General features: G+C 43.7%; 1 protein-coding gene across 3 annotated transcripts in view; it reads left to right on the plus strand.

Annotated features, from left to right (window-relative positions):
• klf12 (Kruppel like factor 12) overlaps window positions 1-27,252 on the plus strand; it is a 238,010-nt gene that overhangs the window by 63,602 nt on the left and 147,156 nt on the right. For 2 of the 3 annotated variants that reach the window (XM_033023014.1, XM_033023012.1), the window contains exon 2: window positions 10,243-10,304. The gene's annotated coding sequence lies outside the window, so the exon portion shown is untranslated. The remainder of the gene's footprint in view (window positions 1-10,242; window positions 10,305-27,252) is intronic. The other variant, XM_033023011.1, reaches the window with a different exon arrangement.

Below are 27,252 nucleotides of genomic sequence, written 5' to 3' on the forward strand. Positions count from 1 at the left end.
AACTAACTTAACCTTTCCCTCCTCTCAGATATTTAATCTTAGACTGATCTGGATTGCCACAAAAATAGCTGGAGCAAGTTTCCCATAAGGTTTTTTAAAAATAACTGAACAAACTGCACACTGCCACACGTCTTATTTGGAAATATGTTTTTTTGTGTCGGGTGAAGTGAAGAATATTAATTCTTGGAAATGGCTCTCTGTCTGTAGAACCCAGGACAGGCATGTGCCATCAGGGTAGGCAAGGTAGGCACTGCCTACCCTGACTAAAATTATAAAATGGTAATTATTAAATATGTAGTAAAGGCATGGGAGAATAATGCCTACTTAAGAGATCTTAAGGCATAATTCTCCGTGCCTTTCATCCGCAGTGCATGTAACACGCGAAGGTCTGTGCAGCCCACGTGCCGTCGACGATGCTTCAAGCCGTCAATTTCCAGGGGACTGAAGGCAGCTGAAATTCTGCTTTGCAGTACTGCACATGTGCAGCAGCATTCTGCGCACTCGCAGCGCAAGTTTCTTGGCGGGTTTTTCAAACATGGATTACCATTATCTTAAGGAACAAAGAGAAAAGAATGGAGTTTGTGTACAAATGATGTGGTAAGTAGTGGTGCTATATGTTTTTAAATACCGTATTTCCCTGCAATGAAGACGCTATTTTTTACCCAAAAATAAGGCACGAAAATTTACATGTGTCTTGGAAGCTGGTTGGAAGCTTGTTAGCCAAGAAAGATAGACTTGGCTATCCCTTAGTACAGCAACATCAAGAACGATGTTGTTGTACTGAGGGATAACCAAGTCTATCCCTCATTGCTGGCAGCTGATGGGAAGCGGCTGTAAAAAGACAGCATCGCTGGGGAGGGGAGAAGGGGGGTGGTCGGGGATCATGCCAGCAACTCACTTGCCGCGATGCTCCGGGCGCGGAGCCACCACATTGTGGCTGGGGGGAGAAGTAGCTCGGGTGGCTACGAGCGGCCGCCGGGACCGGTCAGCTCAGGTGGCTGCGAGCGGCCGCCACCACAGCTCCTTCTGCCAGCCCCCGCTCACCTCTGGTAGTGCTCTCCATCTGAAAACATCTCTCCTGCAACTCGCCGGCCTCACTAATGTTAGCCGCTTCCCGCAAATCCTTAATTCCGACAGCGCGATCAAGGGACCTATTGAGGTTACTGTCGGAATTTAAGGATTTGAGGGAAGCGGCTGACATGAGCAAAGCCGGCGAGTCGCAGGTGAGAGATGTTCAGACGGAGAGCACTGCCCGGAGCACCGTGGCAGCAGTGAGTGAGTGAATTACTGGCATGATCCCCGACCCCCTCCTTCTCAATGCTACTGCCCTCCCCGCAACTTGTATTGTCATTCAATAAGATCACAACTGATTCAACTTGTCCCGGTTTGCTCCCGATTTTTCCCACCATCTCTCCACCTGCCGCCACCCTCCACCCCCACGCATTCAGTAATTCAGAATGAAGGAGATTTGGAAGCCTTGGGCAAATTGCTTTCTTTATTTTTATTTATTTTGAGCGTGAGAAATTCTATGTCCTACCAGCCTTCTTTCAAAATTTAGGAACTCAAAATGTGGGGTGCGTTTTCATTGCCGGGAAATATGGTACTTTATTAAGAGATTTGGCTTTTGAAGACTTTATAAAAATCGACTGACGGCTTACAGAGAGAACAATCTGCGCATGCGCGGTTTAAGATTTTTTTAAGCCGACTGACTGCCTACCCTGAGTAATTACACACGGCATGTGCCTGACCTGGGCCCAGTGGATAAAGCTCTCTCTTGTTCAGGTCAACAAGAAGAACAAAAGCTTCCCTTCTCTCCCTCCCCCACACATGTCCTATTACCAGTTCCACTGGTCATATCCTTGTATCGCTCTTGTTATCACACCTTCCCCAGCCAACAATGGGCCATTATGGACCCCACCCTTCCTAAGGTCATCTGTTGCCGCCCCTAGTTCTGGTTATGGTTGATTGCTGCGCAAACACCTCATGTGGTTATCTCGCACAGGTCAAAGTGAGTAGAGTAGTGATTACATTTTGAAGTGGGCCTTTTTGACCAAGTTGAGGAGATCTAGTTGCTCAATCCCCTTTTTAAATGACTTGACATTGGGAGCAGCACGTGTGTTGGGTGGTAACATCAGGGCTGCCAACATTGGGTGACTTTTGAGAGTGAGAAATTGCGAGGGAGTGTAGTGACCGAGGGGGGGGGGAGGGTGTGGGATGGAGGTGTCTCCCCTCCCACAGTAGGGAGCTTTCACATTCTTCAGCTTGAAATTGTGCAATCTCGTGCATACTGTAGCAAGTCTTTTAACTTAGACTTGAATGCAACATTTATGCTTTAAATTGGATTAGGTATGAATGAAGTTAGGCTAAATTACATTCCTAAATACATTCCACAGTAGAGCCAGGCTCTGATCAACAGGTGCAGCACATGAATGACTATATTCATGTATGGAAATCAGATTATAATTCATGCTGTTATGCATATATATATATATAGAGAGAGAGAAAAAAACAGAGAAACAAGGCAAGAGTCAGACTTCCATCACTGTTCTGTGCAAATAAATCAATCAACCTTACCCTTTGACGATAGAAACAAGACGAAAATAATGCCACATGTTCAATCGTATATAGTTCAATGAAATTAAGATATATATGGAAAACATATATATGGAAACAGGCCCTTCAACCCACCACCAAGTCCACACCGACCAGCAATCTATCATACACTAGTTCCATCCTACACACCAGGGACCAGGCTTCCTGTGAGGGTTGGAGATGGGAGGGCCAAGCGATGTGGGTCATTGCTGGGGATCATGTGCTGGCAAACCACCTAGATCCTTGGTGGTGATGGACCCTGGTGTCCGCCAGTCACTTGGTTCAAGAACAAGCACAAACATTGTACTGGTTGGTACGGAAGTATCCCCCAGCAATGAGGAAATCCCCTTTTAATTTCCAACACAGATTGCATAAATAAGAGGAGCAAATTTCACATATTTACTTGAAGCAAGAAAGCAGAATTATGTACTTATTGCAAATAAAATAAATAAAAACACTGTTTATTGCACACTTAATCTTCTCAAAACATTTAAGATAGCCAACTATTTGGAATTATGTGTGAGGATGATTTTGCAAGTAACATGGTGTGAGCAAGGGTTGTTTGATAAATCTACTAATTATCAAACTTGATAAAGCTTGGATACCCGGGAGCACAACTGCAAATTAGTGCAGGTGCTAAGGGTTATGGAGAGAAGGCAGGAGAATGGGGTTCAGAGGGAAAGATAAATCAGCCATGATTGAATGATGGAGTAGACTTGATGGGCTGAATGGCCTAATTCTGCTCAAATAAATTGTCACCGTAGGAGCAAATAAACCATTTATATAGGACATAGATTTCACATGCTGAGTACGTTATATTCCAAGCCTTTTTTTTTATCATGCTAATGTGACAAGCATGTAAAGGGTCCAGAGGAGGTTTACAAGAATGATTTCACGAATGAGTGGGCTAACATATGATGAGAGTTTGACAGCACTGGGCCTGTGCTCGCTGGAGGTTAGATGGTTGCGGGGGACCTCATTGAAACTTACAGAATAATGAAAGGCATAGACAGAGTGGATGTGGAAAGAACGTTTCCACTCGTGGGATAGTCTAGGTACAGTGCTCATAGCCTCAGAATGAAAGGGCGCTCTTTTAGAAAGGAGGTGAGGTGGAACTTCTTTAGTCAGAGGGTAGTTAATCTGTGGAACACATTGCCACAGAGGGCTGTGGAGGCCATCAGTGGATATTATTAAGGCAGAGATAGACAAATTATTGGATTAGAACGGCTGGCAAGGGTTATGGCGGAAGGCAGGAAAATGAGATTAGGAGGCAGAGATCAGCCATGATTAAATGGTGGAGTGGACTTGATGGGCCGAATAGCCTAATTCTACTCCTATAACTTGTGAACGTAAATTCAGTACTTCATTGTTGAACATTGAAGCTGCGGATGCAATGTGAGGCCCTGACAGAGGCCGGAATTTTGGGTGACTGTGAGAGCCATTGCAGGTTTGCAGGTTGAGGTTTGTTAAGTAATGTTGCATCACATGACAAGGGCAGAGAGCATCATGGCACCAGCCCAGGATTATACTGGGGTCAGTTGACAAAATAGAGAGGACATTGCTTGGAAATAACAGTCTTGATGTTTAATTATCATGATTTGGTATTAATTCTATGATTGAAACAAAAACACGTGACCTTTACAAAGAAGTGGGCAATTCATTAGTGTTAATAATACATCAGATATCAAAGGACAGTGAGTTACTGCATTCATCAAAAATGACATTAAACATACAGGCAATAACATCTGCTAATGTGATCTCCCTGTTTTGCTAATATGACGGGATTATTGATGCCAGTTAAGATTTGCCAGGAGTAAAACTCATTCACAATATCCTTTTATTTTAAATCTGCTTACATAGCATAGAAATTCATCTTTGACTTTCACTCTGTGCTGTTTCAAAATAAAAGCACCTTTTCGGTGGATCCATTTTGAGAAAGGTCGGTAGAGTTATTCGTGTAACAGATTGATATCTAAAGGCACTAATTGAACACCAAAGACCTGGCTTCCTGTGACTGTGCCGTATCGAGACCAAGAAGTTACTTTAAGAAATTGCATAATTGTACCACCCTTTGGAACTCTTTCAATATTAATACTAAAAGCTTTTTACAGCAGATGAAATTTCATCAGTGGCTTGATGGGAAACTTCTCGAATTAGATGCCAAATAACAACAATTTGATAGATAGGACATGAGTATCCACAAGTCTCACACATAGGTTGGTTAATGCCATGTTCATAAGTCTTAGGAGCAAAATTAGTCATTTGGCCCATCGTCTACTCCGCCATTCAATCATGGCTGATCTATCTTTTTCTCGCAATTCCATTCTCCTGCCTTCTCCCCATAACCTTTGGCACCTTTACTCATCAAGAATCTGTCAATCTCTGCTTTAAAAATGCCCAGACTTTGCCTCCACAGCTGTCTGTGACAATGAATTCCATAGATTTACCACCCTCTGACTAAAGAAATGTTGCTTCATCTACCTTTTAATGGTATATCCTTCAGTGAGTACCATTAGTGAGCGGCAATTTTGTTGTGTATCCTTGCCTCTTGTCTAACCCAAAGTTCTTTGAGACCTGGGCCTTGTGCTACAAATAAAAACTTGGAAAAGATGTTCATGTCCAAGCTACAATTGGTAATGACCTTGAACCAACATGGCACATTTATCTTTATGCACTGCTTGTTTTTAACATCAATTAAGTTTGCAGTCCTCTTTTTTTCTTGATAGCCTGATTTTTAATACAACAGGGGTTAGTATAGAATTTTGTTAAAAATAGTTGTATCTTGAGTAGCGTACCAATTATCACTTGAAGTTCTTTAATGTATTTTATGTTCAGTAGACTGGATGCAAAAACAAATACTTGCACTCCAGATTTGCATTAATGCAGGGAATCAACATTACTTAGAGCAAAAAGCAAACAACTGGAGGAACTCAGTGGGCCAGGCAGCATCAATGGAGGGAAATGGACAGATGCCATTTCAGGTAGACACTGAATAAGGGCTTCGATCTGAAACATCACCCATTCCTTCTCTCCAGAGAAGGAATGCTTGTCCTGCTGAGTTACTCCAGCAATTTGGGTCTATCTTTGGTGTAAACCAGTATCTGCAGTTCCACCCTACAAGATGCCAATTCAGTGCAGGACCCTTCTTCAGACTGATGGAGTATAGCGGAGATAGCTGGTAGAAAGTGATGAGGGAAGGGGTGGGGGGAAGGTCTAGCTGGTGATAGGTGGATTCAGGTGAGGATCAACCCCTCCTTGTTTGGAATCAGTTGGATCAGCCATGTTGTGCTGCGTTCAAAATAAGTTGGGACTTCAGTTTTCTTTGCTTGGATAGCATATGCGATTTATTGTAAAATACCTCCTAAAGGGCCTGTCCCACTGTACGAGGTAATTCAAGAGTTCTCCCGAGTTTCCCCTGATTCGAACTCGGAGAATTACGGTAATAGCCGTTCATAGGTACTCGGAGACACTCGTGGACGCTATCCACACTGTTGAAAAAATGTCACGATTACCTTCCGTTAGCGTTACGAGCCGCTAAGAGACATCCCGAGCTCCGACGTACCCGCTACATACATTCTACGTACTTTCCACGAGTTTGATTTTTTTTTAAACTCGGGAGAGCTCTTGGGTAAACTTGTATGGTGGGTCAGGTCCATAACTTGGAAGCTTCCAGCATTGTTCAATTTTCCATTGTGGAGTTATTAAGCAAAGACCGGTGGCTTCCAGGTATGATGTGCGATTGTGCCTTGATTACAACCAAATCACATTACACATCACTCCTTGTGCAGACCTGAAATGTCAGTTTAGAGATCTTGAGTGCTTGAGATCTTCCAGTGTTTGTTTCTTTGTTCCAGATTCCAGCAAGTACAGTCTCTTTTGGCTTCACATTAATAATCACCTATCTCTATTGCTAAATTCGAAAATAATCTGTCAAGAGTACATTCCACGTCCCAATGGCTAATTCATGCAAATCCTTCTGGATCAATGCCCCAATGTACAGACAGGCAGTTTCAACCCAAGCTTGGAAGATTGAATGAATGCTCAAGCTGAGAGGATCTTGTGAATGACCCAATGCAGACATTATTTGCTTTAATCACCCACATGTTGTGGATAATTCTAAGCTGCATCCATTCAGGCAAAAATCCCTGTGCATTATCTCTTGGCTTCATCCTGTAGCAGATTGCGGGAGATCCATTTATAATTTTGGACACTGCAGGATGATCATAGGGAGCTGGCAGCCGATTCTGTAATGGAGAGGAAATTGAGCCCCTGACTTCTGATTCCTTTCTTTGGCCCACCAAACAAACTCTGTTGAAAATCTCACCGATCGCAATGCTTCGTCAAAGCTGTGGGTAACACATTTGTCAGAAACCGGAAAAAACAAATAGCGCGCAGATGTTCCACACCAACTTAGAACCTTTACATATCACCTTTAGCAAAATTCTGCCACTGTCAACGTGGCGTGCCAATGGCCGAAGAATGCCAGGTGTTTGGCAAACAATGTTCAAAGGCTCTCTTCCCATTGTGATGCCAAAGGTAGACATGGCAATGCTCTGATGGAGGGCATTGCAGACTTCTTGTGAATGGATAACACTGATTGGGTAACTAAATGAGAATGATGGAAAGTGAAGGCATGGTAGAGGTCTAAAACGACCTGCATTAGCAAATAAGATGGCATTACATTCTTAACACCAGCTCTTCCCAAGACCTGATCAAATGGTGCTGTGTTTTTTGATGGTAAGAAGAAACTTGTAAAAATATCAATTATCAAATCTACCAGGGCCGTTATAAGATTCGTGCTTTCTGTTTTTACTCTGTTGATTTAGATGGGAGGACAACTGATTAATTAGGTCACCGGGTTGCTCTGATAAAGCGCATTAGCTGTGAAGGTACAATTCTACCTTTGTAACTGTTGGAGGAAGGACCTGGGGATTACTGAGAGTGGGGAGAGTGGGGTGGCGAGGTGGGGGGAGTGATTGGTAGAGGAGTAATGCTCTTTTGTGAACAGGTAGAATTGAAGGCAGTTCTTTATTTTCTTGGTCACAAGTGCTGTTGCAATTGAGTGAAGGTCAGAGAGCGTGGCTGAAGCCGATCGAGCCAGCGAGCCAAGAATACCATCATATCCATGAGCTGGAGTCATTAAAGGGTCAGCCAGCTTCAATCTCAGTTGCTCTAGTAATCGTAGCCAAGGATTCTGGGATTAATGAATGCTAGATGTCACATCCTGAAAACATTTATAGACCTTCAGTTTAAAAAAAAACAACGTTGGCTCTCATATATCAGTGACATTTCCCCCCCATGCTATACTTTATGTTCACTCATGGCTAATTGGCCTTGCCACTAGTATTGGAAAAATCCAGATGCATGTTGTTTTTAAAGAAATACCATTCTCAAACTCACTTTAAGCAGTTCAGTTACTTTTTGTCTTACAGATTTAATTTGTCAGTGGAAATCTGGAAAATGGTTGTACAAGTGTTACTTTAGAATTAGGAAGTGGGGGAAATATCTGAGATTTGAAAACATTTATTTTTGGTCTCTATAGACCTCATTACTGAATGGCACTATTGTAATTTTCCCATTTTAAAGTGCAGTTCTCAAAAGGTTTAATCTGCTTCTTTCATTTTGTGCCCTGTTTTCCGAATCATTTGTCCTCTGTGGTTCCACAGATCACTAGACTGACTGGTTCAAATCCCAGTGCAGTGAGTTCCAATCTACAGCATCTTTGAAGAAGTCAATCTGAGAAAAGAAAATATAATTAAGACCCACTGACAAACGAAACCATGTGCTTTTTGCCAGTCTTGTTTAAACAACCTAATGGTAACAATGGCAATAACTGCAGTCATTTAATCGGTTAAATTGCTGGTTATTCACAAATATTGGCTGCATCTTTTCAACAAGAAGGTTTCAATTATAATGTAGAAACACATTAAGGTGCTTCAGAGAAGAGCACTAAAACAAAAATTGACGATGATCATGTAAGGAGGTATTATTGGAGATGAATGTCCATGTTCAGTTTTAAAGATGAGTCTTAAAGATAAATGCAATAAATGTTAACATTATATTAATGACATTTATTATTTAACATTTGGTATCTATGTGTAAACATAGTATTCTGTAAACAATATAATACCAAGACAAAGTTCAGTATATATATGTTTTTTTTGTTATTATATTGTTAGAATACGATGGTTACATATTCTGTTGTGGTTGTGGTTATGCAGCTCCACACAGTAAGTGTTTGCTTACATAACAGGTTACTAGGCAGTAAGGTTCCCAAAAACCAAACTAAGAACTAGACAATAGGTGCAGGAGTAGGCCATTCGGCCCTTCGAGCCAGCACCGCCATTCAATGTGATTTGGCTGATCATCCCCAATCAATACCCCGTTCCTGCCTTCTCCCCATATCCCCTGACTCCGCTATCTTTAAGAGCCCTGTCTAGCTCTCTCTTGAAAGCATCAAGAGAACCCGCCTCCACCGCCCAAAAAGTGTTTCTTCGTCTCCATTCTAAATAATAATAATAATAATACATTTTATTTATGGGCGCCTTTCAAAAGTCTCAAGGACACCTTACAGAATTTAACAAGAGTAAAAAACATATAGTCGGAGTAAAATAAATAATAAAGACATCACCAATACACAGATTAAAGACAGAATTCGATCCAAAGACAAAAAAATCAAAAACACAATGTGAAGAGAGAGCAGCGGCAGCTAAACCGCGCCAGCGTACACTCTCCCTTCCGACAGCTTACTCCTTATTCTTAAACTGTGGCCCCTGTTTCTGGACTCCCCCAAGATAGGGAACATGTTTCCTGCCGCTAGTGTGTCCAAACCCTTAACAATCTTATATGTTTCAATTAGATTTTCTTTTTGTGTGGTGTACCAAGATGGCTTCCATAATCTTTGAATCGAGCAATTTTACAATCTGTCTTTGAGATTTCATTTTGTGCCTCATCCGACAAGCCATGGCAGCAGTACACATCCTTCCCTTGGAACTGCAAGGGAGGGCCACATAGTAGAGCAAGCAGAGCCGTTCATGTGACAGGCAATTAGGAAATTAAAGACACGCCGAGACCTTTACCAGAAGTAGGAAGGGAGGTGGTGGACTCGAAGCTTTTACATGGAAAAAACAAAGGAAATATTCCGGAGGTCAGTCAGAGTCTGTGGAGAGGAAGACATCATTAATGCTTTGGATCAATGACCTTGCATGACACTAGTCTGATGAGGGTCTCGACCCGAAATGTCACCCATTCCTTCTCTCCAGAGATGCTGCTTGTCCCACGGAACTACTCCAGCTTTTTGTGTCTATCTTCGGTTTAAACCAGCATCTGCAGTTCCTTCATACACACCTTGTATCAGAACTGGGAAAAGTTAAACGGTGCAAGGAAAAGGGACGGTTTAGGAGAAGAAGTCAAAAGAAAGGGAAAGATCTATGAAGGGTGGGAAATTGCGGAGATTAAATGGGGAAAGGGATGCAGATGTATGGACCTCTTTCACTGCGCATCATCATTCCCTTTTTACATTAAATCGTTTCTGCATTTTGCCCAATCACAGATCTTTTTATTCTCTCCTCTCCTTTCTCTGCTTCTCAATACATGCTAACTTTTTTCATGCTCTGAATTGAAATGTGAATCTGGCTTCTTTTTCCACAGACGCTGCTTGGTCTGCTGAGCATTTGACAGTGAGAACTATCACAGATTCAGCCAGATTCTGAGTAAGTCGCTTTCATTCATACTGCCGAAATGTATTATTTTAGCAAACCGACTTGAAACGGAAAGGATGACTCTTGATGAATGAGCGCAGGAGCTGATTTAGGTTACAGAGGTGTGAGACTGAGACCAGTTCAAACTGCTGATTATGGTGTTTTTTGAGACAGAAGTGCATTTAAGCAGTCGGGGGGGGGGGGGGGGGGGGGGGGGGGGGGGGGGGGTGGGAAGGGGAGGGAGGTGGGGGTGGAGCACTGTAGATTTGCTGTTCAGCTTTCCCAAGATAGAAGATCAGAACTGGTGTCAAACAACCTGTTAAAGAACAGAATCATTTTCTCTCAACTCCCGACTATAGCAGCTGGCATTGGTGACGAGGATGAAACTTATGATCATGTGGTTTTCAAAGGGCAGGCTACAAGCATGCTGACTGATATGTGATGTTCACGCTATAAAGCTCCCACATACCGATGAAGATTATTGATCCATTCAACATCGTGTTCTGGTGTGCTTCTGAGAAACCTTGAAACTGGAAGCAGGATTAATGTTGCCATGTTGGTGAGTGTGTATGTGATTGTTGCAAAACTAATCAGATAGCAATTTTTCTTGTTCTTGTCAGTCATATGCGGCAGAGTTGGATACAGTCTGAGACATCAGATTTTGAAGGGTGGATTCAGGTTTATGTTACAGAGGTAGACGTGGTGCAGTGCAGGATGGATGTGGAGAGAATGTTTCCTGTTGTAGGCAAATCTAGAATTAAGGACTATTTAAAAAAAAATAAGAGGAAGACGATGATTTTTAGGTCGAGGCAGACATTAAGGCAGACAATTATATTTTCTCTCTCTCTCTCTCTCTCTTGGAGGATCATGATCTTTTGGCGTTTCTAGCATTGTTCTCAAGGCAGAGGTAGATAGCTGCCTGATGTGTAAGGGAGGAATAAAATAGGTCACGAGGGCTGGATGGGAATGCAGAGTTGAGACTACAATCTGGTCCCAGCCCTGTCTGATTGAAAGGCAGAGCAAGCTTGTGCAGCTGATCCTAACGTGGGTATGTTTGTACGCTTGTACAAAAACTTAGTGTGGTACCGAGGGTCTGTTATGCTTAGGGTTGCCAACTGTCCATTATTAGCCGGGACATCCCGTATTTTGGGCTAAATTGGTTTGTCCCATAGGGGACTGCCCTTGACCTGTATTTGACTGTTTCTACTCGGGTCGCGGGGACTGTCGGGTCGGAGTGCCGCGTCCAGCCCTGCCTTACCCGTCCCGACGTAGTGTAGCTCACGGAGTGCAGCCGCAGCACCTCACCCATGGCCCCGTCGGTTGGCAGCCCGGGCCAGCTGTCCGACCTTCGGACCTTCGCTTACCGCCGACGCCACCACCCCTCCTTCCCATGGCCGATCATCGGTTCATGTGTTGGATGGGGTGCCGGCACAAAACTCGTCAGCTGGCCCGCTGGCTGGGCTTTGTGTGCAGTCAAGCACCCAGGCCAACTCATCATTCACCCAGCCACGGCCGAGTCGGTCAATGAATTGCCACTGGGAATTTGTCCCTTATTTTGACCTTTTGTCCCTTATTTGGGAGTGAGAAAGTTGGCAACCCTAGTTGTGCTGTCAGTGATTATCTCTGAAAACAATCTCAAAGTGTAATTCGAAAGAACACGATTAATATTTTTCCCTTGCTTAATATTACATCAAGAAAAATAGATTATTTAATCAATGCGCTGCCTTGGCAAGGCCACGAGTATAATCAAAGACAAGCCTCACCCCCAGACCCTCTCTTCCCCTCTCCCATTAGGCAAGAGATACAGAAGTGTGTAAACTCACGCCTCCAGATTCAGGAACAGTTTCTTCCTAGCTGTTATCAAGCAACTGAACCATCCTATCACCAACTAGGCAGCGGTCCTATCGTACCATCGACCACATTGGAGGACTATCTTTAATCTGACTTTTCTGGACTTTTATCTTGCACTAAACGTTATTCCCTCTATCCTGTATCTGTACACTACATGTATAGTCTTTCTGTTGACTGGATAGCATATAACAAACAAGCTTTTCACCGTACCTCGGTACACGTGACAATAAACTAAACCAATGGGCCTGTCTCACGGTGCGAGTCCATCCACGAGTGATCCCGAGTAAAAGAAAAAATCACACTCGTGGTTGTCTATGAGATTCCAAGTTTATGTTCACGAGTTTAAACGAGTTCCCACGTGTATATCTAAGTTTGCCGTTTACTTCTCATTTCTGCGATGCACCAAGTTCCTCCCCCGAGTTACCAAGTTCCTCCCCCGAGTTACTCTTGAGCCAACCGTGAATGAAGGCCTGTTTTAAGTATCAAATAGAGGAGCTGGACAGCATCTCATACAGTAAGTATATTCTGATTCAGTATTGAATGTTATTCAATTTCATAACTTAAAAAAACTAGGCAGGATCTCGGCCCCGCACTCGCTGTCATTGTGCAACAAGGAGGCGGCGGCGGCGAATCAGATTGTTGGGAGACGGAGCTCAGGGCTCGCCTCCTGAGCTGCTTTGGTGCCCAGGCGTGAGTTGAGGTGAAAGGAGGTTGGGGTGGGGTGGGGGGGGGGGGGGGGTGCGTAGGCGTCAACTGTCTGGGGTGACAAGGTTCTTAGGTTAGGCTGGGATCATTCTCTGCTCTCATCTCTCTCTTTCTGTGTGTGCATTAGCAGGGGGAAAAGCGGTCTATATCGCTGGAGCACAAGACTTCTGCCGCCTGTCCCTTGCAGCCATCAACTTGTTTGTTCCTTTGGTGTACTTCATCTGCCCTGCTCCCATCCCAGCGCTGCCCCAGCTCCCTGTCCCATTCTCTTGGAAATGTTGTTTCCGCCGCTGTAACGAGGAGGGGTCCGGCTGGCTGGCTTGGCGGGTGGGTGAGAGGGCAGGGAGGGGGAGTGGGGCCAGTCGCCCCGGGACAGGTGCTCGGGGGCTCTCTCCCAGCGTGGCCCCGGACCGGGGGGGGGACACACACACACACCATAGGCTGCCGCCAACCAAGCCACCCGTCCCCTCCCTCTGCAACTGTAAACAACCCCACCCTCCTGCTCACCTAACCCGCCCATCCCTTCTCTCTGGGTATTGAAGGCGCTTCTGGTCTGCAGTGTGCAATCGTCACCAAAATACACTGCATCTTTTAGAAAGGAAAAATACAAATGTCAATCCCACTGGATAGGCCTTAGTCATGGTGCTGTACAACACGGAAACAGGTCCTTCGGCCCAGCTTGGCCGTGCCGTCCAAGTTGGCATCTTGGGGTAGTCCTATTTGCCTGCATGTGGCCCATAAACCCTTCCCATCCATTTATATGTCGTTAATAACCTCATGAAAATATTAAGTCTACGTGAGCCTGCTTCAGTTTCCTGGGTCCAACTCAGAAAAAAGTCTCCCCCACTTTCCATGGTTAATCGCTCTGTTTATAATGATCACTGCATTATGAAGTCCTCGACAGTGAACCCCATGGACAATCACTACCAAAGTGTCTGCCCACACAGTCAGTACACCTCTCGTACACTTGTCTTCCGTACTAAGTCACCCCACCTCGCCCCCCCCCCCCCTTCCTCCTCCCCCCCCCCCCCCCCAACCTTTGCCTCCCAACTCCAGTCCCGTCCCGACCCCCTGGGAAACTGAAGGGAGCGACAATCAACTGCCACGGATACAAATAATGTAATACATAAGAATAGGGCAGATGCTAGTTGACAACACACAAGTGAACACACGGTGCTGGAGTAACACAAAGACGCAGCAGAATTTTGGAAACGTCATCCTGTCACCCATTCCTTCTCTCCAGAGATGCTGCCTGTCCCGTTGAGTTAAAGAGTGCCCACGGTAGACTCAAGAGTCACTACGGTAAACTCACGGGCTACTACGTTCTTACAACGAGTTTAAATGTTTCAAATTTTAACTTCAAGAGTAAATGTGACTCGTGGAAATCTTTAAACATGTTTCCCGTTACCTGCCGTTAGCGCCACGAGTTGCTAAGTTGTGTCCACGAGTTCCGACGTTCCCGCTACGTTAATTGTACGTGATTACCACGAGTTTAATTTGTTTTAAACTCGGGGTCACTCGTGGGTCGACTCGCACCGTGAGACAGGGGTTTTAACTAAACTAAACTAAATGTTGTGGTAGCTTGCTGTATACAAATTGGCTGCTGTGTTTCCCACATTAATACATTGATTGTACTTCAGAAGTACTTCTTTGGGTATAAAGTATTTTGGGACAAGTGCTTTAGAAGTGCAAATCTGTTTTTCTTTTATGTTTGGTGACACTGTGAAATGAGCACTTCACTTAATATGGTTATTTGAATCGAGCCGTGGGGGCCTGCAAATTATGGGTGCGAGAGATGAAAAATGTCACCACATTTTAGGAAGTGTTCAGATGAATGTTTGAAGAATCGGAATGTGCAGGGCTGTGGATGAAGAGCTCAGAAGTGGGACGGACCTAAAGAATATTTTTGTCTGGTTGAATAGATGCCAACTGTGCAGTAAACAGATGCAATTCTACGATTTAAATTTAGGAATATTGCTTTATGAATTACCCCCTGGAGAAGAACTAGAACTGGTGACAATATACAAAGAGTGTCAGCATCTGTACAGGGAGGGTCAGGGGGGATAACAGTTGCTTTAAGCACTATGCATTACTTTAAAAACGGCAAGGTCTGATTGATCCAACACTAAAACAAATTAAGGGTCCCGCTATAATGTTTCAGTCAAACTCAATTATCCCAATGAGCAATAAATCTCTTGACTCAGTTCATGTTCAACTTTTATTTCCTGTCCCTTGTGTGAACCTTTAGCTGGTTTAAATTGCAGACAGTGGCTTCTGCCGATACCATCCTGTACTCCTGAAACCCGTAAGAATATCAGATTGAGGAAGTCACCCAGCCGAACATGTTGCAGCTTCACTACCCCCTTACCCTCTGGTTATTAGTCAGAATGGGTGGCTTAGAAAAGGTATCAGCCACTACTGCAGCCTTTTATAGGTAAAGTGTTCTGCATACAAAGTACACTGTTCTTTATAGTGTACTGGGTGGGTCCCAGAGAGGCTGGAACCAAAGCCAGGCAAAGTAGACATTATGCATGAAATTAGTTCTTCAAACACAAACAAATGGAAAATCTTCCATCCCCAGCAAAAACATTGAGGCTGTTGAAAAATGTGAATAAGAGAATGAAACGTAATGAGGATCCAGCAGGTAAAGTTGTAATGCAGAGATGCCATGATTTAATTCAATGGCAAAATGGATTTGAGGGGCTGACTGGACACTCCTCTTTCAAAAAGAATTTAGACATAAAATTAGCATTTGATGAACATTTTACAGCACTGGGCCAGAGTTTCTTTTAGAAGGTTGAGGGAGGACCTCATTGAAACTTACAGAATAATGAAAGGCAGAGATAGAGTGGATGTGGAAAGGATGTTTCCACTGGTGGGAGAGTCTAGGACCAGAGGTCATAGCCTCAGAATTAAAGGGCACTCTTTTAGAAAAGTGAGGGGGAACTTCTTTAGTCAGAGGGTAGTTAATCTGTGGAGCTCATTGCCACAGAGGGCTGTGGAGGCCGTCAGTGGATATTTTTAAGGCAGAGATTTCTTGATGAGAACGGGTGTCAAGGGTTATGGGGAGAAGGCAGGAAAATGGGATTAGGAGGCAGAGATAAACCATGAATGAATGGCGCAGTAGACTTGATGGGCCGAATAGTCTAATTCTACTCCTATAACTAGTGAACGAGAACAAAATGCTGGGGTAACTCAGTATTTCTGGAGAAAAGGAATAGGTGATGATTCGGGTCGAGAGCCTTCTTCAGGATTAGTTGATGTTTTGTGTCGAGATCCCTCTTCAGACTTAGACAAAATGAATTGTTGCTTTACTCTTTCATTACTATTTGTTTTGTGCTTTTTGGGGAAAAAAAACAAGACATATTGCAAGCAATGGAGAGAGAATGCTGGAAAAAGCTCTGCGGTTTGGGGAAAAAAGAGCAAAAGCCAGGTCTTGGGTCGAAGACTCGGCCTTTGATGTAATTGTTCCATCGGTTAGGTCTAGGTTTGCAATTATCGTCAGATGTACGAGGTACAATAAAAAGTTTTGTTCTACATGCTATCCAAATCAGATTAAATATTATATATCAATATAATTAAGTCAAACTCCAAAACAATATGTAAAGCAAAGCGGAAGACAGAGATTGACCACCAGGGCGCCATACGACTGGCAGCCTCTGCCAACAGTCTGTCTGTTTTTTCGTCTTTTTGTTATTTTTAGTCTGTTTAAAAGTATGTTTTGGAGGTTTCTTATTATGTGGGGGAGGTGGGGAGGGTAAGGGGGAAACCGTTTCTCAGTCACTTCCTGGTCGAGGATGCGACTATTCTCCGAGTCGCGTCTTCGCCCCCCCCTCGCAGCCTACCATCTGGATTGGCGGGGCCTTTCCTGCCGGAGACCGACCAGAGCTTCAGCAGTGGCGCAACACTGATTTACCATCGCGGAGCAGGCGATGCCTTACCGGGGATCGCCGTGTTGAAGCTCCAGAGTGATGGGCCTGTTGCTTTAACATCGTGGAGCTGTGGTTGTGGAGCTTCTAGCCGCGGGCGGCGCTGACTTTAACATCGTGGAGTCCTGGTCGGCCTCTAGACTTTGGGAGCCGCGGTCTCCGGTAAGAAGTGGCCGATTCGGAAACTCCAAGCCACTGAGAATATGTCGGAGTTCCAATCATCCCGGCGAGATGGCCTGAACATCGGGCCGCCATAGCGGCGACTGCGGAGGGCTCAAAAGGCCCCGACCACGGGTGAACAAAGAAGAAGATGACTGAACTTTATTGCCTTCCCCCACACTTCTCCGCTGTGAGGGGATTATGTTAAATTCTATCGTGTGTTGTGTTCGTTTTATTCGTATGGCTGTTTGGTAACTCCAATTTCACTGTACTAATTGGTGCATGTGACAATAAGTGTAAACTTGATTGCAGAATATAGTTCCCAGCATTGTAGCGCATCAGTTCGATAGACAATGTCTACAATGGGGTAGATGTGAATCTGACAGTACCCTAGCTTATGGAAGGACTGTTCCTCCTTTCACAGGCATGTTTAACATTTTGTAGTTCAAACATTTTCTGCTTTTTACTTCAGATTTCCAGCATCTGCAATTTTTTTTATTTTTCACAACCAATGAAGTACTTTTAGGCATGGAGTCACTTCTGTCATGTCGGAAACATATCAGCCAATTTTCACACAGCCAAGATCTCATAAACTCGCACCACCGCGATGTGCCATCTGTTTCGGTGTTGTTAATTGAAAGACTACATTTAGCGAGGGTACCAGGGATAGGGTCCTGCCTCACTTCATGGGATATTTTACATCTTATTTGGGTTGCAGACGGGAACACACAGTTTACATCCTTCAATGAAAGATGCGTCGCAGCACTCCCATTGCACTACAGGAGAGTGTCAGCTGAGAATATAATGCTCGGGTCTCTCAAGAAAGCCCACAACCTTTACTCTGAGGCAAGTGAGCTGCCCACTGAACCACAGCTGACACTTGCGGTTCAGGGAGGGATTTCACTTGCCCTGATATCTAGGTCAATACACAGCGTTCCGACTGAACTAACAAAGACCCATCTCCCAATTATTCCCTCAGGAGACTTCAGAATATTGCAGTAGGCATCAAGTCAGGCTTCAATCAGCAAACACATCATTGAACAGTAATTGAAAAAAGTGTTCAAATTTACAAAGGCTCAACAAGCTGCTTTGTAACAAATGGAAACTTGGGAAATGATTTCGTTACATTAATTTGGTCACAAAGAAAATTAGCTATTTTAATTTTGTTCATTTTTTAAATTTTGAAGTTATAGGATTATACAGCATGGAAACAGGCCCTTTGGCCCAACCCATCCATGTCAACCCAGTTACCTATCAGAACTAGTCCCATTGCCCATATGTCTCCCACCTCTACCACTTCTTCTGGCAGCTCGTTCCACATATCCGCAACCCTCTGCAAGAAACATGGTGCATCTAAAGTCCTCTTTCTCCTCCACCGTAAATCTACATTCTTTAGTTTTAGACACCCATTCCCTGGGAAAATGACTGTGAGCATCCATCTTATCTTCTTATCTTCTTAGGCTTCAGGCGATAAGTCTCAGGCCCCAGTCTCCTAAGTGAAGCCACCCAGTCCCAGTAACATCCTTGTGAATCTTTTCTGTGAACTTTCCTTTCCGATTTCCTTCCTGTAACTAGGCGACCAAAACTATGCACATGTTCAAGCTGAAAAAAATGTGGTGAATTTACAGTACATGTAATTTTACAACTTATTAATTACTTATTAATATGCGTCCTGTTTTGTATTAGATTATCAGTGTGAGCAATTGCCACTCCTGTGTTTAGTCGTCATGCCATCTGAAATTGGACTAGGGCTTGGGGTGAGGATTGTGGGAGACTTGGAAGGAATCCCTAGACTCCTTTTTGTGGCAGAACTTGATGTCTTCTATAAATTTTTATTTTACAACACACGTTCAACAATTAAGGCTGCCCTGGCCCATTGTGAAATAAAAATCAATCTGTGCTCTTGCATGCTTGTTTTCGTCATCTTGGACAGCAGTCACTTTATAATTAACTGAGATAAGGATGTGGGCAGTAAAATGTGAACATTTAACATGGCACGGAGACACAGCAGTAGAGTTGCTGCCTTACAGCGCTGACAGTGCCAGAGACCCGGGTTCGATCCTGGCTACGGGTGCATTGGCTGTACGGAGCTTGTATGTTCTCCCCATGACTGCGTGGGTTTTCTCCGAGAACTTCGGTTTCCTCCCACGCTCCAAAGACATACAGTCTGGTAGGTTAATTGGCTTGGTATAGTTGTAAATTGTCTCTAGTGTGTGTAGGATACGATTAGTGTGCGAGCATTGCTGGTCAGTGCAGACTCGGTGGGCCGATGGGCCTGTTTCTGCGCTGTATCTTAGGCCTGTTTCTGCGCTGTATTTCTAAACTAAACTAAATCAAAGGGGAATACATCAGATGGGTATTTATGAGGGTGAACAAGTTACAGAAGGATGGGAAATAAGTTGAGGGACAATTTGATAATGGGAATGCTTCCCCTGAGAGGAAGCCTAGGCCCAAAGAGGCAAAAAAAATCTTGTGAATTTGTTTTTAATAGTTTCAATGAAATATAGATCCTGTAATAAATTTTCAGTGATTTAATGTAATTTTTATTTAAATAAGCCTCTTTAAAGTACATTTTCAAGAGCAGACAATGAACTAATACTGACTTATCTATGTGTTATGTTATTTAAGGCACACTGGCTCCTTCACAGCTCTACAGAGAGTCATGAATGAATTAATAGGGGAAGGAGAGATTCCTAATATATATAACCAAGACGACTTATTATTATCCACAGTAATTAAAATATTTAAAAAATGCAGTTGCAAAGTTATTGTCAAAAATGAAATCCCTAATAACATATTAGAGGGAGATGCTGAGTTCTGAATCAAGATTGTGTCATTTCTATTTCTATTTGGAGTGTAATTTGTTCCCCTCTGCTCTCCAAAATCATGGTCCAGCTGTTCATTAATTCAGCATTCACTTATGTTTTGATGGCTGAACTCATTTTAAACTCCACCTGCCCCTTCCAACTACGCCAGACAACTCGGTTGTTTATCCCTGCGCAGCTTTGCAATGACATGCTCAGTTCAGCAATGCGGTGAAGAGAGATGTTTTCGAAGGGAAACAAGAGCTAATCTTCCATAACAAGAAAATTTCATCCTCCAGAAATCTGAGGGCTGACATTTAGAAAAGTCAGAGTTGTCCAGCCCAAAACACCTTGGCTGACTGAGTCTGCACCGACCAGCGCAGAACTGTTTACATGGATCCTACCCTCATACCATTTTATTCTCCAAACATTACATCAACTACATGCAAAAGGAAGGAACAGCACCTCTTATTCTGCTTGGGTGGACAACAGCCCAATGGTATGAACATTGAATATTCCAATATCAACTAATATCCCCACTCCCTCCAATCCTGGTTTGCACATTTTTCTCCCACCATCTTCCACTTCCCTCCGTCACCCTGCTGCTTTCACCTCCTCTGTACGCTCATTTCCCCCACCATCCCCCCTCACCTTCGATCTCAGTTCCCATTTCCCTTTTATGCCCCCTCTTTTCCCTCCCACCTGTCCCTTTCCACATGTATCCCTCTTTCAGGCTTTGCACTTCACTCCTCTTCTTTCCTTATCTGACACACTTATGTCTCTTTTTCTCCTCGAGACTTTGTTACTGCCGCTACCCATCTGCCAAACAACCCGTATACCTGTATCCACCTATCAATTAGATAGACACAAAGTGCTGGAGTAACTCAGCAGGTCAGGCAGCATCTCTGGAGGGAAAGGATGGCTGAAGTTTCAGGCCAGGTGCCTTCTTAAGCCTCTTTTCTCCAGAGATGATGCATGACCAGCTGAGTTATTCCAGCACTTTGTGTCTATCTTCGGTATAAACCAGCATCTGCAGTTCTTTCCTCCACCTATCACTGGCCAGGTTTTGCTTCACCCCTACATCTCCTTTCCAGTTTTCTCCCCCTACTCCATCATCAGGTCCTGACCCAAAGAGTTGTCTATCTGTTGCCTCGACAGATGCTGCCTGGTCTGCTGGGTTCTTCCAGCACATTTATTTTTTGTCACAATTCCAGCATCTGAAGTCTCATGTTTTGCCCTTCTATCAACTCTCCCCATATTCTACCATTCAACTATTCTCCTGGACCAATTCACAATGCAGCGGTAGAGTTGCTGCCTTACAGGGCAGTGACCCAGGTTCGATCCCGACTACTGGTGCTGTCTGTATGGAGTTTGTACGTTCTCCCCGTGACCTGCGTGGGTTTTCTCCGAGATCTTTCGTTTCCTCCCACATTCCAAAGATGTACAGGTTTGTAGGTTAATTGGCTTGGTATGAGTGTAAAATTGTCCCTAGTGTGTGTAGGGTAGTGTTAATGTGCGGGGAGCGCTGTTCGGTGCGGACTCGGTGGGCCGAAGGGCCTGTTTCCGCTCTATATCTCTAAACTAAACTAAAGAGTGCTAATCAACCTACCAAAGTGTAATTTTTTGGGATATTGGAGAAACCGAGGCAATTAGAGGAAACCCATGTAGTCACAGAAAAACATGCAAACTCCACGTAGGTAACATTTGAGGTCAGGATTGAACCGAGGTCGCTGGAGCTGTGAGGCAGCAGCTTGATGAGCTGCATCAACGTGCTGCCCCTTTGTTTTCTTGAAAATAGTTTATTTACAATATCTCAGTATTTCTGATTACATTTTTCATTGACTGTACAATTGAACTTTTGTACAAAAGATTCTTTAGACTTGTTCACTGTCCTGTCAATACAGGACATTCACAGTGAAAGACAGGGCTCTGGGGAGTGTCATAGAGCTGAGGGATTTTGGAGTGCAGGAACATTGTTTGTTAAACGTGGCATCACAGGTAGATAGGGTGGTCAAGAAGGTTTCAGTACATTGCCATTCATCAGTTTGGGTATTGTATAGAAGAATATTACGCTACAGTTGTACAATGCACTGGTGAGACCACATTTGGAGTACTGTGTTCAGTTTTGGTCACACTGCTGTAGGGAAAATGTTGTTCAACTGGAAAGAGTGCAGAGAAGATTTACAAGAATGTTGCCAGGACTTGAGGATCTGAGCTACAGGGAGAGGTTGGGCAGGCTAGAACTTTATTTATTGGACTGCAGGAGGATGAGGGGTGATCGTGTAGAGGTGTATAAGATCTAGAGGGAAATAGATAAAATAGTATTTTACCCAGAGTGGGGGAATTGAGAACCAGTGGCATAGGTTTAAAGTGAAAGAGGAAAGATTTAATAGGAATGTGTGGGGAAGCTTTTTCACACAGGATGATGGGTCTAAGGAACGAGCTGTCAGAGGAGGTAGTTGAGTCACGTACTATAACAATATTTAAAAGACATTTGGACAGGTACATGCATAGGAAAGGTTTAGAGGCCTATGGGCTAAACACCTACAGTGTAGATGGGGCATCTTGGTTGGCATGGGAAAGTTGGGATGAAGGGCCTGTTCCCATGCTGTGCGATGACAAAAAAAATGAAAGCACGCATCTTCAGAGCAGGAGTTGCATTTTTGTGGCTTTTAATGTTGACAATGGCAAAAGAATCATGAATGTAGGAAGAAGACATTCATCAATACTTGTGGATGTGACTGTGGGCCCTCTGAGTGAAACTGCTTGGAGAATCTAACCCATGCCTTACTTTTCAAATATGGTCCTACAGATTGATTTGTATGCAATATGAAAGGCCATTTATCAGAACCAATACAATATTTCGGCAATGCAAAACTACTTTGAAGATCAAAACGTGTAGGGATGTTTTGCTGATGCTGGTTTGGCTGAAATGTCACCTATTCCCCTTCTCCAGAGATGTTGTTTGACCCGCTGAGTTACTCCAGCATTTTGTGTCCATCTACTCTGAAGAATATCTGTGAATTGACAGCCTCTGCCTTTTGGATATGCAGTTTTCAAGTTTTTGGGTGCAGCCTTTTCTTTTCTTGCTTTATGTTTCCGTGGATGACTCAATAAATCTGTCCTTGAAAGATGGTGTTTGCAACAACAGAAAATGGAATAATATTGGCTAATCTATAGTTTTGTGATCTTGCTTATGGGCTGGCATCAACAATGGACCTGTAGAAACTACAACTAGTCTTGTGTGTCCCCAGTAGCCAATGTTGCCATCTGCTTCTGTCATCAGTTGGCAGAATCATAAGGACTCGAATACCATGCTGGGGAAAATGCTGGGAATGCTTAACAAATCATGCAGCATCTATGGAAAGAGAAACAAAGTTAACGTTTCAAGTCAAAGGCGTTTTTATTTATGGATGCCTTTCTGGCCACATAGATTTAATTTTATGAGTTTCATACTTTTTCTCAGGGTAGAAAGTCCCTTCAAAAAACACACAGTCATTTAGTGAACTGCAACCTTGAGTCACCACCTTTGTTCTTAAAATGAGTGGGCATGTTATACGCAATTGACAATTGCACTTGGGGAGGAATGTATTGAGAGGGGGTGGGGGTGAGGGGGGTGGAAGAAGAGTTAATGGATTGATAAAATGCTACGTTTAAAATGTCCAGATAAATGAGTCAAATGTCCAGGGAAAAAATACAAAACTGATGGCTCTAATGCATTCTGCATTCACTGAAAATAGGTGAATTCACAGCACAATTAGAAATATGTGGCTAAGATCCCAATGCTATTACAGAGAAATGAAGAAACGGCAACTACATTAAGAAATATTTTACATTGAACCTCACAAAAGAGAATACAGAAAATATTGGAAAACAATGAATTTGGAAATTATCATTTGTAAAAATAGTTATGGAGAAATTAATGGGATATAGAGAGGAGATAAAGCCCCAGGATCTCATGACCTGTGTCCCATGGTTTAGAGGGAGGTGGCGATGGAACTTTGCCCATTATCAGGTGGCTTAAAGACCAGGGGCACAACGGTGACTAGGGCTAACGGTGACATTTAAAGAAGAATATTTGAAGAATGTTTTCACTTGGAGAGTGATATAGATATGTAATTCACCATCTGCGAGAATCACAGAATAGAATCAATCTGTGCGTTCCAAAGGGAATTAGGTAGGCATATGAGAGAGAATGTTGTGCACAACCATGGGGTAAGAGCAGGGCAATGGAACTGATGAGTTTCTCTCCTGGAGGTTAACACCGATTTGATATGCTGCCTATTGTGATTTCAGGGAGCATTATGGATCGACCACATAGTGTTGTCCTCATGTCAGATCTTTAGACTTTAGAGATACAGCATGAAACAGGCCCTTCGGCCCACCGGGTCTACACTGACCAGCGATCACTCCATACACTAGCACTCTCCTACATACCAGGGACAATTTATAATTTTACCGAAGCCAATGAACCTAAAAACCTCTATGTCCTTGGAGTGTGGGAGGAAAGAGCCCAATTGGTCACAGGGAGAACGTAGAAACTCCGTACAGACAGCACCCGTAGTCAGGATCAGAACCGGGTCCCTGGCGCTGTAAGGCAGCAACTCTAACAGTGTGTCAGTATTAGACAAGAGCTCGCACTACACAAGAGTCATTGGTGAACCTGCCAAGTAGTTAAGGCAGCCTTTCAGGTTTTGTTCCAAGGAGAATGCATATCAGTGAATAGGTACAGGCCAGCGTAACACTCAATGGTGTTTTTTAGTGGTGCAGAAACGGGCCCTTTGGCCTACCGAGTTTGCGCCGACCAGCAATCCCCACACACTAATGCTATCCTACCTACTAGGGACAATTCACTATTATACCAAGCCAATTAGGGTGTGGGAGGAAACCAGAGAAAACCCACGCAGGTCACTGGGAGGACGTATAAACTCCATCCAGACAAGCTCCCGTAGACAGGATCTCTTGCGTGGTAAGGTAGCAACTCTACCGTGCCACCCGGTATTGAGACCCACTGGCAGAAAGAGGACGACGGAGGATTGAAACTCCTCCAGTATTGTGGCAAGAGAAGAAACCCTGTGTGGATTTAAAACGATGATGACTGGATCGTATAAACTATTAGGCTGCAGAGCTGGGGAATGAGATTATGTGATGGAATTCTTTTGTTAGCCAATATGGACAAGATGGGATAAATGTCATAAATTTCTGTGGTTTCATTATGTAATGCCCAAGATATTTTGTTGACTAGATATTCCATCGTGCGAGGATATTTGTCAGGATAATTCAGGGATTTATGCTCTTGATTCAAAGTTTAATCAATAAAACGTTCCTGGGACCTATTAACCTCTACCCTCTGAATTCCCCAAATGGGTGAAGCACTGAGCTGATAGTGCAAATTCATAAATTGCTCTCTTTAATGTGGATCCAAGTGTAACAGCAACATCATGAAACATTCAGCAATCACCTTGTGGCAGCAACTGGTGGCTGCCAGATCTTGAAGGTGGGATAACTTCACAACTTACTGTCGGCACTCAGGGCGTGGCTGCATTTGTTTAGTGATCAAAAACTTAGAGTGGACTTCAGGAGCTGAGGTAAGGGCCAAAGGAAATAAATTGTTCACCAGCTGTATCCAGGTGGAACAAAAAAGGGTCCAGGCAGAACCAGGAAATTTGCCTTTCAGATAACTGTGAGTCTTTTAAATCAGGTTCCAACTAAGTCCGGCAATGGAAGCACGCAGGCAGCATCAACTTCACGCGGTTCTTGTGGTTTGGACTTTCTGCTTATCGTTTCTCTGGTCTCAGTCAAGTCTCTGCAAGCATATGAAACAGTCGATGCTGGAACCTTAAGCAAAACATAAAGTGCTGGGAATGCACTTTTTGGGTCGGGACCCATCTTCACACTTTAATTGGCTAAGTCTGTAGAATCCTGATCATTTTTATCGATCCCAAAAGACTCCAGGTGCAATGTGGGAGCGTAAAGGGGTGGGGAAATTATTAGAAGTAATACTTTACATCAATAATCTTGAAGACAGACACAAATACCGTGGAGGGGAGGGGTGGGGGGGGGGGTGTAGATTTGGTTTGCGACCACTCTACCACTCCACAAGCTTTCAATTCTACACCAATGCTTCTACAGATGCGTCGTAGAAAACGTCAGGATGCTTCACTGCATGGTTTGGGAACACCTCCATCTAAGACTGTAAGGAAATGCAGAGAGTTGTGGAATTAACTCAGACCATCACACAACCCACCCCCTCCCCCTTCAATTGACTCCATCTATACTTCTAGCCATCTCGGCACAGCCACCAGCATAAACCTGGGTTACCCCATCTTCCCCACCTCTCCCATCAGGCAAGAGGTACAGAAGTTTGACAAAGCATACCCCAAATTCAGGAACAGTTTCTTCCCAGCTGTTATTAGGCAACTGATCAGCTGGAGTGTGGTCCTGCAGTGAGGATAGTTTGATTATATTCATGTATAATCTATTTGACTGGTTCGCACTCAAACAAAATCTCTTTACTGTACCTCGGCACATGCGACAATATTAAACTAAACAATACAATAAATTCTGCTACAGGATTTTTCATGCAGGACTCAATATTCCCTCTCACTTTATTCATCAGAAATTAAATCCTTCAGCAGCTTGGTGACATGCTCTATGTGTTCTTAAGCCTACTGCAAGGTGACAGCCATTCACTGTATGGAACAGGCATTTTGAATGGGAGGCGAGCGAGTGTAAGTTCATTAAATTATCTATCGGCTGTGGATCGTTGAAAGGCAGGTCCTTGTGCAATGGCCTGTCACCTTATATTGATCGGCAAGTCATTCATTTCAGCTTGACTTGACATTTTCCTGCAGCAGTTATGATTGCATCAGTCACCTCTGATTGCCATCTGGGGCTTGCCAATTTTAGTTGGCGGTGAGCACAGCCTGTTCACACAAAGGACAGGAAAGCAATGCATTCTTGCATGCAACCAGAGAGCTTTTCACAAGATAGGGGTGGACGGAGGGCCAGGGAGCAGTGGGGATGGGGACAGACGTATCTGGCATTGCAGTGTATTTTTATTTTGCAACACAAGAGCTCAGGACGATGAGAGGCTGCAGTGCAATGTTGCATTCTAATCTGAGGACCCAACACCCCTTCGTTGACTAACAAGTGCAGCCATTAGTGGGTTTCTTGTAAATACGTGTGATAGATGAATGAACTAAAATGAAAAGAAGCTGAAATTCTATTGCTATTTGCCCATCAGTTGTGCTTGTATTTTTAAGGCAACCCACAATAATGATACCTCACAATCTAACATCTATTTCCATAAAAACAGTTTCATTTAAACATTTTTCGAGGTCCAGATTCCAGCATCCGTAGTCTCTTGTCCTCTTTATTTAACATTGTCGCACTGACTGTCAGTACCTATTGATTGACCACCTTTTATTAACCGCACCACAAGGCTTTAGCATGGCTGCACCATGATTTATTTTCCTCCCATTTTGACGACGGTGCAGGAACTCCTCAGAA

Source organism: Amblyraja radiata, chromosome 6 (genome assembly GCF_010909765.2).
Source record: "Amblyraja radiata isolate CabotCenter1 chromosome 6, sAmbRad1.1.pri, whole genome shotgun sequence".
Lineage (NCBI taxonomy): Eukaryota > Metazoa > Chordata > Chondrichthyes > Rajiformes > Rajidae > Amblyraja > Amblyraja radiata.